This window comes from Vicia villosa, linkage group LG2 (genome assembly GCF_029867415.1).
Source record: "Vicia villosa cultivar HV-30 ecotype Madison, WI linkage group LG2, Vvil1.0, whole genome shotgun sequence".
Taxonomy (NCBI): domain Eukaryota; kingdom Viridiplantae; phylum Streptophyta; class Magnoliopsida; order Fabales; family Fabaceae; genus Vicia; species Vicia villosa.
Window position 1 is genome coordinate 140,739,082 of NC_081181.1, and position 11,548 is coordinate 140,750,629.

Below are 11,548 nucleotides of genomic sequence, written 5' to 3' on the forward strand. Positions count from 1 at the left end.
TTTGTGTTCATATGGTTACTTTGTAGTTTTTTCCTTTGAGCTTAGCCTTTTTTTCCAAAAAATAAATTTATAGTGATAATTGGTTGTTTTAAATATTAAAAAAACATTTAAACTTGTTTTCTCATAACCATTATTGCTAATAAAAATTTTTACTTTCTAAATTATATTATGCAAGTGTTATTATTGTGGCTTCATAAAAACCTGTTTTTACTCATAACTTGTAAGAATATTAGGATTGTTAGAGAATTTTTTTTAAAATAACCATGTATTAAAAAAATTACGCAAATAACCACGTTTCGAAAAAAATTACGCAAATAACCAAGTTTCTGAAACCCTTAACACCAAGGCGCCATCTCACATGGCTTATTCCCTTTCTTTTAGTCCTAGGCGCCATCTGACATGACACACTCAGTCCCAATAAGCCATGTCAAATGGCGCCTCCCTTCAACTTTTAGGAGGAGGAGCCATCTCATATGGCGCCTCCTTGTATATTTTTGTTCAATTTTCCATTTGAAAATGCACCAAGGCGCCATCTGAGATGGCTTATTGCAGAAAAGTTGTACATAGGAGCCATCCCAAATGGCGCCTCCCTTCATATGATGCAATGGTGGCGCCATCTCACATGGCGCCTTGGTGTCAATGTTTTCTGAAACTTGGTTATTTGCGTAATTTTTTCTGAAATATGGTTATTTGCGTAATTTTTTTCTAATATATGGTTATTTAAAAAAAATTCATTGTTAGAACTATATTAACACACCTTTTTAATTCTTTTAATATAATAACTAATTACAACCATCTAGATATGAGTTTCACTTCAACACTCCTTAATTTTAAGTCATTATACTAATTACATTGAGCGCTTATCGACTCTTTGAATTTTTCAATCTCGAATGACTTATCGTGCAAGTTTGGTAACAGTGTCGATACTGATTTTTGGAGGGATCGTGGGATAGGCAACGAACCATTGCGTAACCAATATTCTCTGTTATTTAAGGCACTGCAGGAAGCGATGGTGAGGATTTCGGAAGCTGGATTTCTGTAAAATAATTCATAGGTTTGGTCGTTTTGCGACACCTCTGTTTCTTTGACAGATTTGGAGGCTGAAGCTTGTGCCAACTTGCGTACCATCCTGCAACATACATCGCCTAATCCATTGTTACAAGATGAGTTTGTTTGGTGGCCCTCAGCATCAGGTTTTTTGGTTAAATTGGCCTTCGAAAAGTTGTCCATTGGGCGGGATCAGGTCTTAGCTTTAAGCGCCGAAAAGTTTGAAGCTCTCAACCTCATTTGGAAATCAAAGGCGCCGTCAAATATCCAAGTTTTTGGTTGGGGCTACTCCATAATAGACTCCAAACAAGGGATGAGTTGGCTAAGAGAGGAGTTCTATCAGGTGCACTTAATCTGGTTTATCCTTTATGTTCAGGCTTAGGAGAAACACACATTCATCTCTCTTTATCTTGTCGTGTTTCCGTGGAAGTTTTAAAATCTATCATGGAATGGGTAGGAGTAAACTTGTATCTTGCCATTTCCTTCATTCCTAATCATTTTTTAAGGTTTTATTCGGTCATATGTAGGCGGGATATAAATAACCTTTATAGTATAATCATATGGCTGTCTTTTGTCCAGGCTATTTGGTTAGTAAGAATCGATATCTTGTTCAATGGTTGGGAGAAGGGAAGTTTGGAGATAGTTTTTCTGGAAAAATTATTGACTTGGAATTGGCTTTATGCGGGCTATTCGGGTTAGCTTAACTTATCTATAACTTCTTGGATGGTTAACCCTCTACAAGTGTCGTTGTAAATCAATTTCTCTCTGTAATCGGGTTGAGTACCCCTTGTACTCGTTTCAATATATTCGTTGCTTATAAAATAAAGTTAGAATCTTCTACTTGATAATCTGTTCTTCACTATGTTAAAAGTTTGAAAGTTGGTTTTGGTTTCCTTACATCCTTTTGAGAGGACCTTTAGGTTGGGAATACTCAACTTTGTCTTAGATTTTCTAGACTTTTTTTTATTTCCATCCACGCCTCCAACTCTGTGGGGGAGGTTGGTATATGGGAGGGGGATAGGTGGACTTGGGACCTCAAATGGAAGAGACCCTTTCTCTCTAATTACGAGTTGACTCTTTTTAATGATTTCCAGTCCGTGACTAGAGACTTTACCCCTTCTTTTGAGAGTGACGTGTGGATATGGCATGAATCGAGTGATGGTGCTTATTCTAGGCCCTGTGCTTACTTTTATCTAGTGGCTAGGGAGTTTACCCTAGATTAAAATGTATCTCTTGTTGAGTTAGTTCTTGCATCTATTTAGTGTAGTTGGGCTCCCTCTAAAGTTATAGTTTTCTCTTGGTAACTTCTTCGGGATCGCATTCCAGCCAGAGTTAACTTACGAAAGAGGGAAGTTCTTTTATCTTCTAGCACTATTTCTTGTCCCCTCTGCTCGGTTTCCATTGTGTCATCCTCTCATCTCTTTATAACCTGTGAGGTTGCTTCATTTGTTTGGTATAGGACTTTTAGGTGGTTGGGATGTGAGTTGTTTTTCCTAGAGATATCTTGTCACTTTTCCAACTGTTTGTCGCTTCGATTGGTGATTTTAGGTCTAGAGGGGGGTTGAGGATGATTTGACATGTTGTGGTTTGGTGGATTTGAAAAACTCTGAATGATGTAGTTTTTTCGAGTTCTTCGGTGACACCTAAAGACGTGGAAGACATGAGCACCATTTTGGCTTGGAAATGGTATCTAGGTAGGATTGTGGGGAACTCATGTACCTTCTCGGCCTGGATGGAGAACCCTATTGTGTTTCTGAACCAATAGGAGTTTTGAGTGACTCCAGCCTCCCTTGGTTGTGTTCTTATTGTGTTTCTTTGGCTTCGTTGTTGTTACAGGCTTCCTTGGATTGGAGAGATCTATCTTTGTCTGGATGGTGGATTTTTTTCCTTCTTTTTTTTGGGGGGGGGGGGGGGGGGGGGTTGACCCCCTTGGTTGGTGTTTGGGGTTCTTGTAGCTGGTTGTTGTGTTTATTTTTGCTTTCCTGTTGGTTTGGTCCAGATTGGTACTCCTTGTGTCTTTTTGATTTTTTTGTACTCTGGTCGTTTGCACTCTTCTTTTCTTATCTTTGCCCTTAAAAGTAAATGAAAATGTAAAGTAATTTTGACCATGATTAGTTGATTTCTAATATGAGCACCATTTTAAAGTAATCTTTTACTTTCCATCCTCATATTTACTTAATTTTGAATTTGCTTCCATATGAGTACTTGTTGAGTTGCATATCAACATATTAAATTGCTTTAGCATATCGAAGATGTACTCTTTATGTTGAATTACCAAATCTTTTATGGTTGCAGCAAATTCAAAGACAAGGAAGTAAATTAAATATAAAATTACATGGTCATGATGAATTTGGATTCTCAATCTCATAGAGATTGACTCTTGTGATGAGTAAATCATCAACATATAGACACATTATATCTAGATTGTCTTGATTAATGACTTTCACATGGATTCCATGTTCAACCGTAGACTTGGAATAAGCCAAATTTCATTAGGAACTGATCAATTCTCTTGTTCCATGCTATCAGAGCATGTTTTAGTCTATGGAGTGCCTTATTAAGCTTCAAAACCTTAATTTTTCACTTTTGCCAATGAATCCATCAGTTTGTTCAACATAAACTCCTTCCTCAAGACAACCATTGAGAAATGCAAAGCTGACATATAGTTGAACAAGAGTAGATTACAAGAAGTAACCCATGACTATTAATAATCTAATAGTCTCAATTATTGAATATGGTGCAAACATTTATGTGAAAATCAATGCCAATTTTTTGTAAGAAATCAATTGCAACAAGAAATGCCTAATGTTTAGTTATGGGTGATTTGGCAAGTATTAAAGATGGAGAGAATATTTTCAACGAATCGATCACAAGGACTGCAAGTATTTTTTATATTGATTCTAGCATGTTATAAGAAATAGGAACAAATTTGTGTTCATTGGATTACTTTTTAGTTTTTCCATTGAGCTTAGCCTTTTGATTCCAAAAAATAAATTTAAAGTAATAATGAGTGGTTTTAAATACTGAAAAAACATTTAAACTTGTTTACACAATTTATAGATTTTTATTTAAAAAGTACTTAATAATCATGAATTGTTTTTGACATTGTTCTTTTTGGTGTAACATAATACACAAGGAGAAGGAGAGTATATTAACACATATGGGTGGCAAAACGGGTCCAGCCCGCGGGGAAAGCCCGTTTTACCCGCACTTTTTCGCGGGGCGGGGGGAGGTTTAGGCCCGCTTCCTTTAGTGTGCCCGCTCCGCCCTGTTTTTTTGCGGGCTTTTGCGGGCATGACTTTTTTCATACAATTTTACTATTTTTAGGCCTAAAAGATTCAATGTCTGTGGGCTTTCCCCGCCCCGCACTCACAGTTTTGCGAGCGGGACAAGATTTTAGACCCGCACTCTCTATAATGCCCGCCCCACCCCGCCCCATTTTTTCACGGGCTTTTGCGGGGCGGGCATGCCTGTTTGCCACCCCTATTAACACACATAAAAGAGAAAGAGAGAATGTTGCCTCATGATGGCTTCATAAAAACTTGTTTTCCTCGTAACCACTATCTATCATATAAGAAAATTCTATGCTTTGGATTTTACCAAATGACCATTTTGGCTTCCCATGCTTCCATGTGGTACGCTTTACAAGTCATTCTTCATTTGCCTTTTGCAAAATAAAAGTAATAAATAAATACTTTGCAAATTCTACCTAATATATTGTGCCGAGAGGTATGGGTACTGGCCAAGCATTGTTCCCACCTAGGAATTGAACCCGGTATTCCCCGGAATACGTCCTTAGCAGGAGCTCACCACTGGAGCCCAAGTGCTTGGTTATAGACTTTTTTTCTTTCTATTATCATGTTTCCTGTATATTCTTATATTTACTCATATTTTTTATTTAATAATTATTTTTAATTTGTTTTCATACTATTTATGAAATAAATCTTTGATTTCACGGTAAAAATAAACTTCTTAAAATACATTCTAAATTTTTTTATTCTATTTTTTCAGAAGATCTATCAAATTAAATGTCTCTGTCTTAAAAAAAATATGACAAATATATTTGTTAATAATATATAATTAATTGCGAGTCTAATATTAGTATTTATAAATATAATAAAGTATGTGATACATATTTATTGTTGAGAATAATGCAAGTGTGAGTGTGGATAATAGTCTCACATTGGAAATGTATCTGGTGACTTGAGCATATATAAGTGGGAGAACCCACTCATCTATCACCTTAAGGTTTTAGGTGGAGAAGTGGTGTGTCTCCCACTAAGGTGTGTTGCTCAAGTGGAATGTTCCAGAATTAACAATGCTCCCGAACCTTTCCCAATTGTTGCGCTAACATTTATTACTATTAAATAAAAATAAAAATTGATATAATATAACAAATATATATTGTACTATTTTAGAATTGATGATAATAATAAGTTTGGCTTAAAAAAGTTACATGAGTTTGGTTGATTTTGGACATATAAGTTTGAGAAAAAAAATTTTAAGTTTCATAATTTTGTTAATGTGATATTAGTTTTTTTTTCAAGTTTCTATTTCTTCATATTTAAAGAAATTTTTAATGTGATATTAGTTATTTGTGGTTATGTATTTTTTTGAACTATTTTATGGTTTGTATTTTAAACTATATTAAATTGTTCGAGGTTAGAGTTTATGAGCAAGGAGTAAGAAGAGGAGGGATGAGCAAACTATATTGTTGTGTTTCTATGATGTAATGTTTGGGCATTTATTATACCTTAGCCGCAATATATTTCTTTTATTGAGGCATTTAATAATTAATAGAACTTTAGAAATTTCATTATCAATTATCTCTTGAGCCAAACAATTGTTCATGTGACATCTAATACACAACTTTTACATTTGTTCACTATCCTTTTAATTATTATATGTAAGTGTTGATAGAATTTTTTTTAATAGCATTGCATTCATTTTTATTGTAAAAAATATTAAATCTAATTAAAAAATAAATGTGCTGTTTGGGCGGTTTTGACGAAAAAAATCATCCGAACCGCAAGAGAAAAAATTGTGCGGTTTGGTTTGGTTCGGTTGGCTTTTAAAAAAAATCCAAACCAAACCAAACAAAACTAATGCGGTTTGGTTCGGTTCGGTTGGTTCGGTTTTTTAAAAATATTTTATTGAGCCATACATACACATATAGATGACAACATAATTTTGTATTTAAACATTCATATACTATCAAATAACAACAAAACTCATCATATTTCGACAACACTTTTCCATTTAATATGTAAAAATTAAATTAGAAAAAAGTGGAATATTAAACCTAAAATAATAGCATAAAACAATATAAAAGTTATTATAATGAAACAAAAAAATAGAAGAGACGAGAGATTAGTGAAGGTGAAAAAAATAAGAGTTGAGAGATTAGAGAAGAAGATGTGCGATAAAAATGAAATTGAAATACGAAATATTTACATAAAAATGAGAAGGTGAAAAACAAAGAATATAAGAGAGTATAGATTATAGAAGAAGAGTGAAGATGTATGTGGCAAAGAAGGTGCAATAATGTTATTAGAGATTCGAGAAGATTGAGACTGAAATTATATGTGTAAGGATGAGAAAATTGTTCGTAATCATAAGACTAAGGTATAATAGGTTTAAGTTTGGTTTGGATGTAAGTTAAGTAAAAGTTAGGTTGTAACATAATGTGGTTTGATTCGGTTTGGTTCGGTTTACAAAATACAAACCGCAAACCAAACCGAACCGAACCGTGCGGTTTTGTTAAAAGATGACCCAAACTAATCCGAACCAAATGCGGTTTTTTGCGGTTTCGATTTGGTTTGGTTTGGTTTGCGGTTTTCTATTGGGTTGGTTTGGTTTTGAACACCCCTATGGTTATGTAATTTTTTTGAACTATTTTATGGTTTGTATTTTAAACTGAATTAAATTGTTCGAGGTTAGAGTTTATGAGCAAGGAGTAAGAAGAGGAGGGATTAGCAAACTATATTGTTGTGTTTCTATGATGTAATGTTTGGGAATTTATTATACCTTAGCCACAATATATTTCTTTTATTGGGGCATTTAATAATTAATAGAACTTTAGAAATTTCATTATCAATTATCTCTTGAGCCAAACAATTGTTCATGTGACATCTAATACAGAACTTTTACATTTGTTCACTATCTTTTTAATTATTATATATAAGTGTTGATAGAATTTTTTTAATAGCATTGCATTCATTTTTATTGTAAAAAATATTAGATCTAATTAAAAAATAAATATTAAATTATTTATTAATTTATTAATTTTAGGAAAATATTTTTAACCCAATTTCTTAAATAATTTTTTAAATAAATGTTTTTTATTCACTATCATTAAATTAGATACTAATAAAAACACATTAATGACTTAATATATTTGTTTAAAAAGTTACAGGATTTGCAACATTTTATTATCACATTTTATAATATATAATTTGTAAGTTATTGTTTTACAATCAGTAATTCATTTAGAATAAAATGATGTTTTAAAATAAATGACTCATTTTTATTTCCAATACACTTTTTCCAATTTTACCCTGTAATTAATAAAAAATTTACCATTTCCAATACATATTAAGGGTACTATAATAAAAACTATATTCTCTCTCTCTTACTTTTATACACTTTTCTTAATCTTTTCCAATACATATTAAGGGTACTATAATAAAAACTACATTCTCTTTCTTATTTTTATACACCTTTCTTAATCTGCGTGAAATGTTGTGTTGGGTCACTCATTATTAGACGGAGGAAGTATTTTTTAGGCTGACCTGTTGCATGGGATGTTATCACATGTGGAGGTCTATTACTATTGTATCTCTTTTTTTTGGCTTTTCACCACTGGTATAGTCCAGTTCGGGGGTCAGTTCTGGCATCATGTCGTTCCTGCCCCCTTCTGATCGCAGTTGCGGAAGATCGAACCATAGTCCTCCCTACCAAGTCTAACATTAATCACCACTAGACCAACTAACGATGGATATTATTATTGTATCTCTATCTAGTCTGCATAACATCATGAAAATGTCATATATTAATTTTCTTGATCGATATTACCACCAATTTAATTTTTTGTTTTGACATAGAATCTCATATTTTTTTAGCTCACGAGATTCTAATTATCAGGTTGAAGAATGGAAAAAAAAAACACACTCACACACATATATCGTATAAAAATAATATTAAATCTTAACTTTTAAATTTAAACTGTAAAAAATATCAATATTAAAAAACACACTCTACGAATAAAAATAATATTAAAAAATAATAATTCTATATCATATAAAAATATTGATCTTTTAATTAAATCTTATCTTTTAATTTAAATTGTAAAAAAAAAATATTTAAATGTTATCACGGGCAAAAACAAGAAGACATAAAATAAAAAATATATATTTTTATTTAAAAATCTAAATCAATAAATTTATATTTTTACCAACCAATATTTTAAAAAATATATGTCTACATTAATTATAATTTATACATAAATATTTATCTTCACTAATTATTGGAAAAGAATGATTTTTCAAGTATAAATAACATGTCATTAATTTAAATATAAAAAATATGTTTTTTTTATGCATAAAACTGTAAAAACAATATTTTATAATTAAAGTGATATTAATAGTATTAAAACTATCTTTTATGTTTTGTATGATACTCTTTTTATCATAAAGAAAACAATTTTTTTATGAATAAAGAAAACAATTATTTTAAACATTAATATTACTTTTCTACTCATTTATAACTTATTAAATGCTTTAAATGTAATATCGATAGAGTGAAGACCTTTTTTTGTCCCTCACAAAAATTACAAAAATCAAATTAGTCCTTCACAATAAAATAGACTCGATTTAATCCTTACAAAATTTAACCTTCTGTTAATATTTTTTTCAAACCCGTTTTTTCCTAGTTTTAAACCGTGACTGGACTGCCACGTTGGATTTTATTTATTTTTCATTTTATAAATACTAAATTGATTTTTATTTTTAATTCATTTTTAAACAATTATGAATTAATAATATAAAAAAGCCAAAATTATTTCTTATAAGAAGTTGAACTCATGCTCTTTAAATTACATCTTACATCTTTACCACTATACTAATGTACATTCGTGATAAATAATTCCCATGATTTCTAAATATAAAATATGTATCAATAGGGTCTCGAACCAAAATCCCTTCAAATTAGATGACAGTCAATTTACTACAATAGAAATTGATTTGTCTGGTTGTAAATGATAGTCACTTTACTAATCATAGAAATTAATTTGTTTAGTTGTTATTGATAGTCACGTTACTAACTGTATATATTGATTTGTCTAGTTATAAATGATAATCACTTTATTAACAATAGAAATTGATTTATTTAATTGTAAATGATAGTCACTTTACTAACCATAGAAATTAATTTGTCTAGTTGTAAATGATAGTCACTTTACTAACCATAGAAATTAATTTGTCTAGTTGTGAATGATAATAACTTTATTTACAATAGAAATTGATTTGTCTAGTTGTAAATGATAGTCACTTTATTAACAATAGAAATTGATTTGTCTAGTTGTAAATGATAGTCACTTTATTAAAAATAGAAATTGATTTGTCTTGTTGTAAATAATAGTCACTTTACTAACAATATAATTTGATTTTTTTAGTTGTAAATGATAGTCACTTTATTAACAATATAAATTGATTTGTCTAGTTGTAAAGTGGATATCATTTAACCCTGATGGACTTGGGTTTGAGAACTCATAGGTAAAAATTTATGTACAAAATTTGTTAATGTCAGTAGAAATTATGAGAATTACTTGTCATGAATATACATTGGCCTAGTGATAAAGACACAGAGATGTCTTTTAAAGATCATGGGTTCGATTCTTTATAAAAAACAATTTTGGCTTTTTTAATATTATTATTTCATTATTGTTTAAAAATGAAATTAAAAATAAAAATCAATTTATTATTTAAAAAATGAAAAATAAAAAAATAAAATCCAACGTGGAAGTCCAGTCACGGTTTAAAAGTATAAAAAATTGGTTTAAAAATAGAAAAAAAGTCGGTTTGAGAAAAATATTAGCAGAAGGACTAATATGATCCGGTTAAATTTTGTAAGGGATTAAGTTGGATCTATTTTTTGTGAGAGACTAATTTGGCCTGTGCAATGTTTGTGAGGGACCAAAATGAGTCTTCACTCATATCGATATTTATGAAACAGGATAGTTATATACCAAATTAAGATTGATATGCGACAACATCTCTTTGTCGACACACAATCTAGCATATTTAGCTTTTTCTCTCGACAACGTGTTCCTATAAACCTTCATCGTTTTACCTATATGACTACCGATGTAGGAAATAACCCGATCATCATAGTACTCTATAGCTAAACCTGATAATCAAACCCAAACTGCTATTTCTTCAATTGCTTCACTTGTCGGACAAATGTTTGGGCTTCAGTCTCTAACAGGATGGGCTATGATCACAAATGAGTCATGACTCCTCCATCAGTGCAGTATATTGATCTTATTCGCATGTTAGCGTTACAAGATAATAATCTTACCCTAGATCCACTACGATCAATGCGCCATTTCTAGTCCACGTTTGATACAACATATTCTCTAATGCTTTGTATCAAATCTTTCTACCAAGCATCTTCACAATAACACCCTTTCGCCAAGGAACTAATATTCTCATCTCTTCTTTTTCAGACAATATGAACTCAGGGCATTCATACTTTTCATACTTCCTTTCTTCAACTCGCAATCCTCCTAAGCTTTCATTATTTCCAAATAAGTCGCTCGGAGCTTAAAAGTTCTCAATGTTTATGGTATTTTCATCCTCTTTTTCTCCTGTTACAATGGCCTTATAAGAGATAACATCCTTTCTTCCTTCCCATCCTCCTTGAGTGGCTTTTGGACCAGCATAATCCTTCTGTTGTGTTGAGTCTTTAACTTTCTTAGGACTCTGATCCTTCTGATCGTCCTCCTCATATTGGTTCGACCATTGTTCGTTGGCTTGCCCTAACAGAGACATATTTTAATATCATGTTGGCTAATAATGTCATTTTCGCCAATGGTTCCAATTTAATAAATAAATACAAAAGCATAGTAAGAAATAATAGTTTTAGTTTATTTTATAAAATATTCTTCGTTTCAATTTAGTTCCTAAAATATAAAAACAAAGGGAGTGAATTTGTAAAATCCTTATTAGTTTCAATTTAGTTAAAAACATTATTTTCTCAATCTTTTTATATAAATAAATAAAAACCTCAATTTACATTTAAAGTATTCCTTTCTTCAATTTAATTCCTAAAATATATTTTAAAAAATGAAAGTCATATTTTCACAATTTCCACATCAAAAAGTTAAATCCTTTTGGGATAAATTTTGGACCAAGTACCTTTAACTTTGTTAGGAAAGATGTTACAATTTCAATAATTTTTTTTTTAAAAGTTGTTAATTTATAAATATCAACATTATGAATCG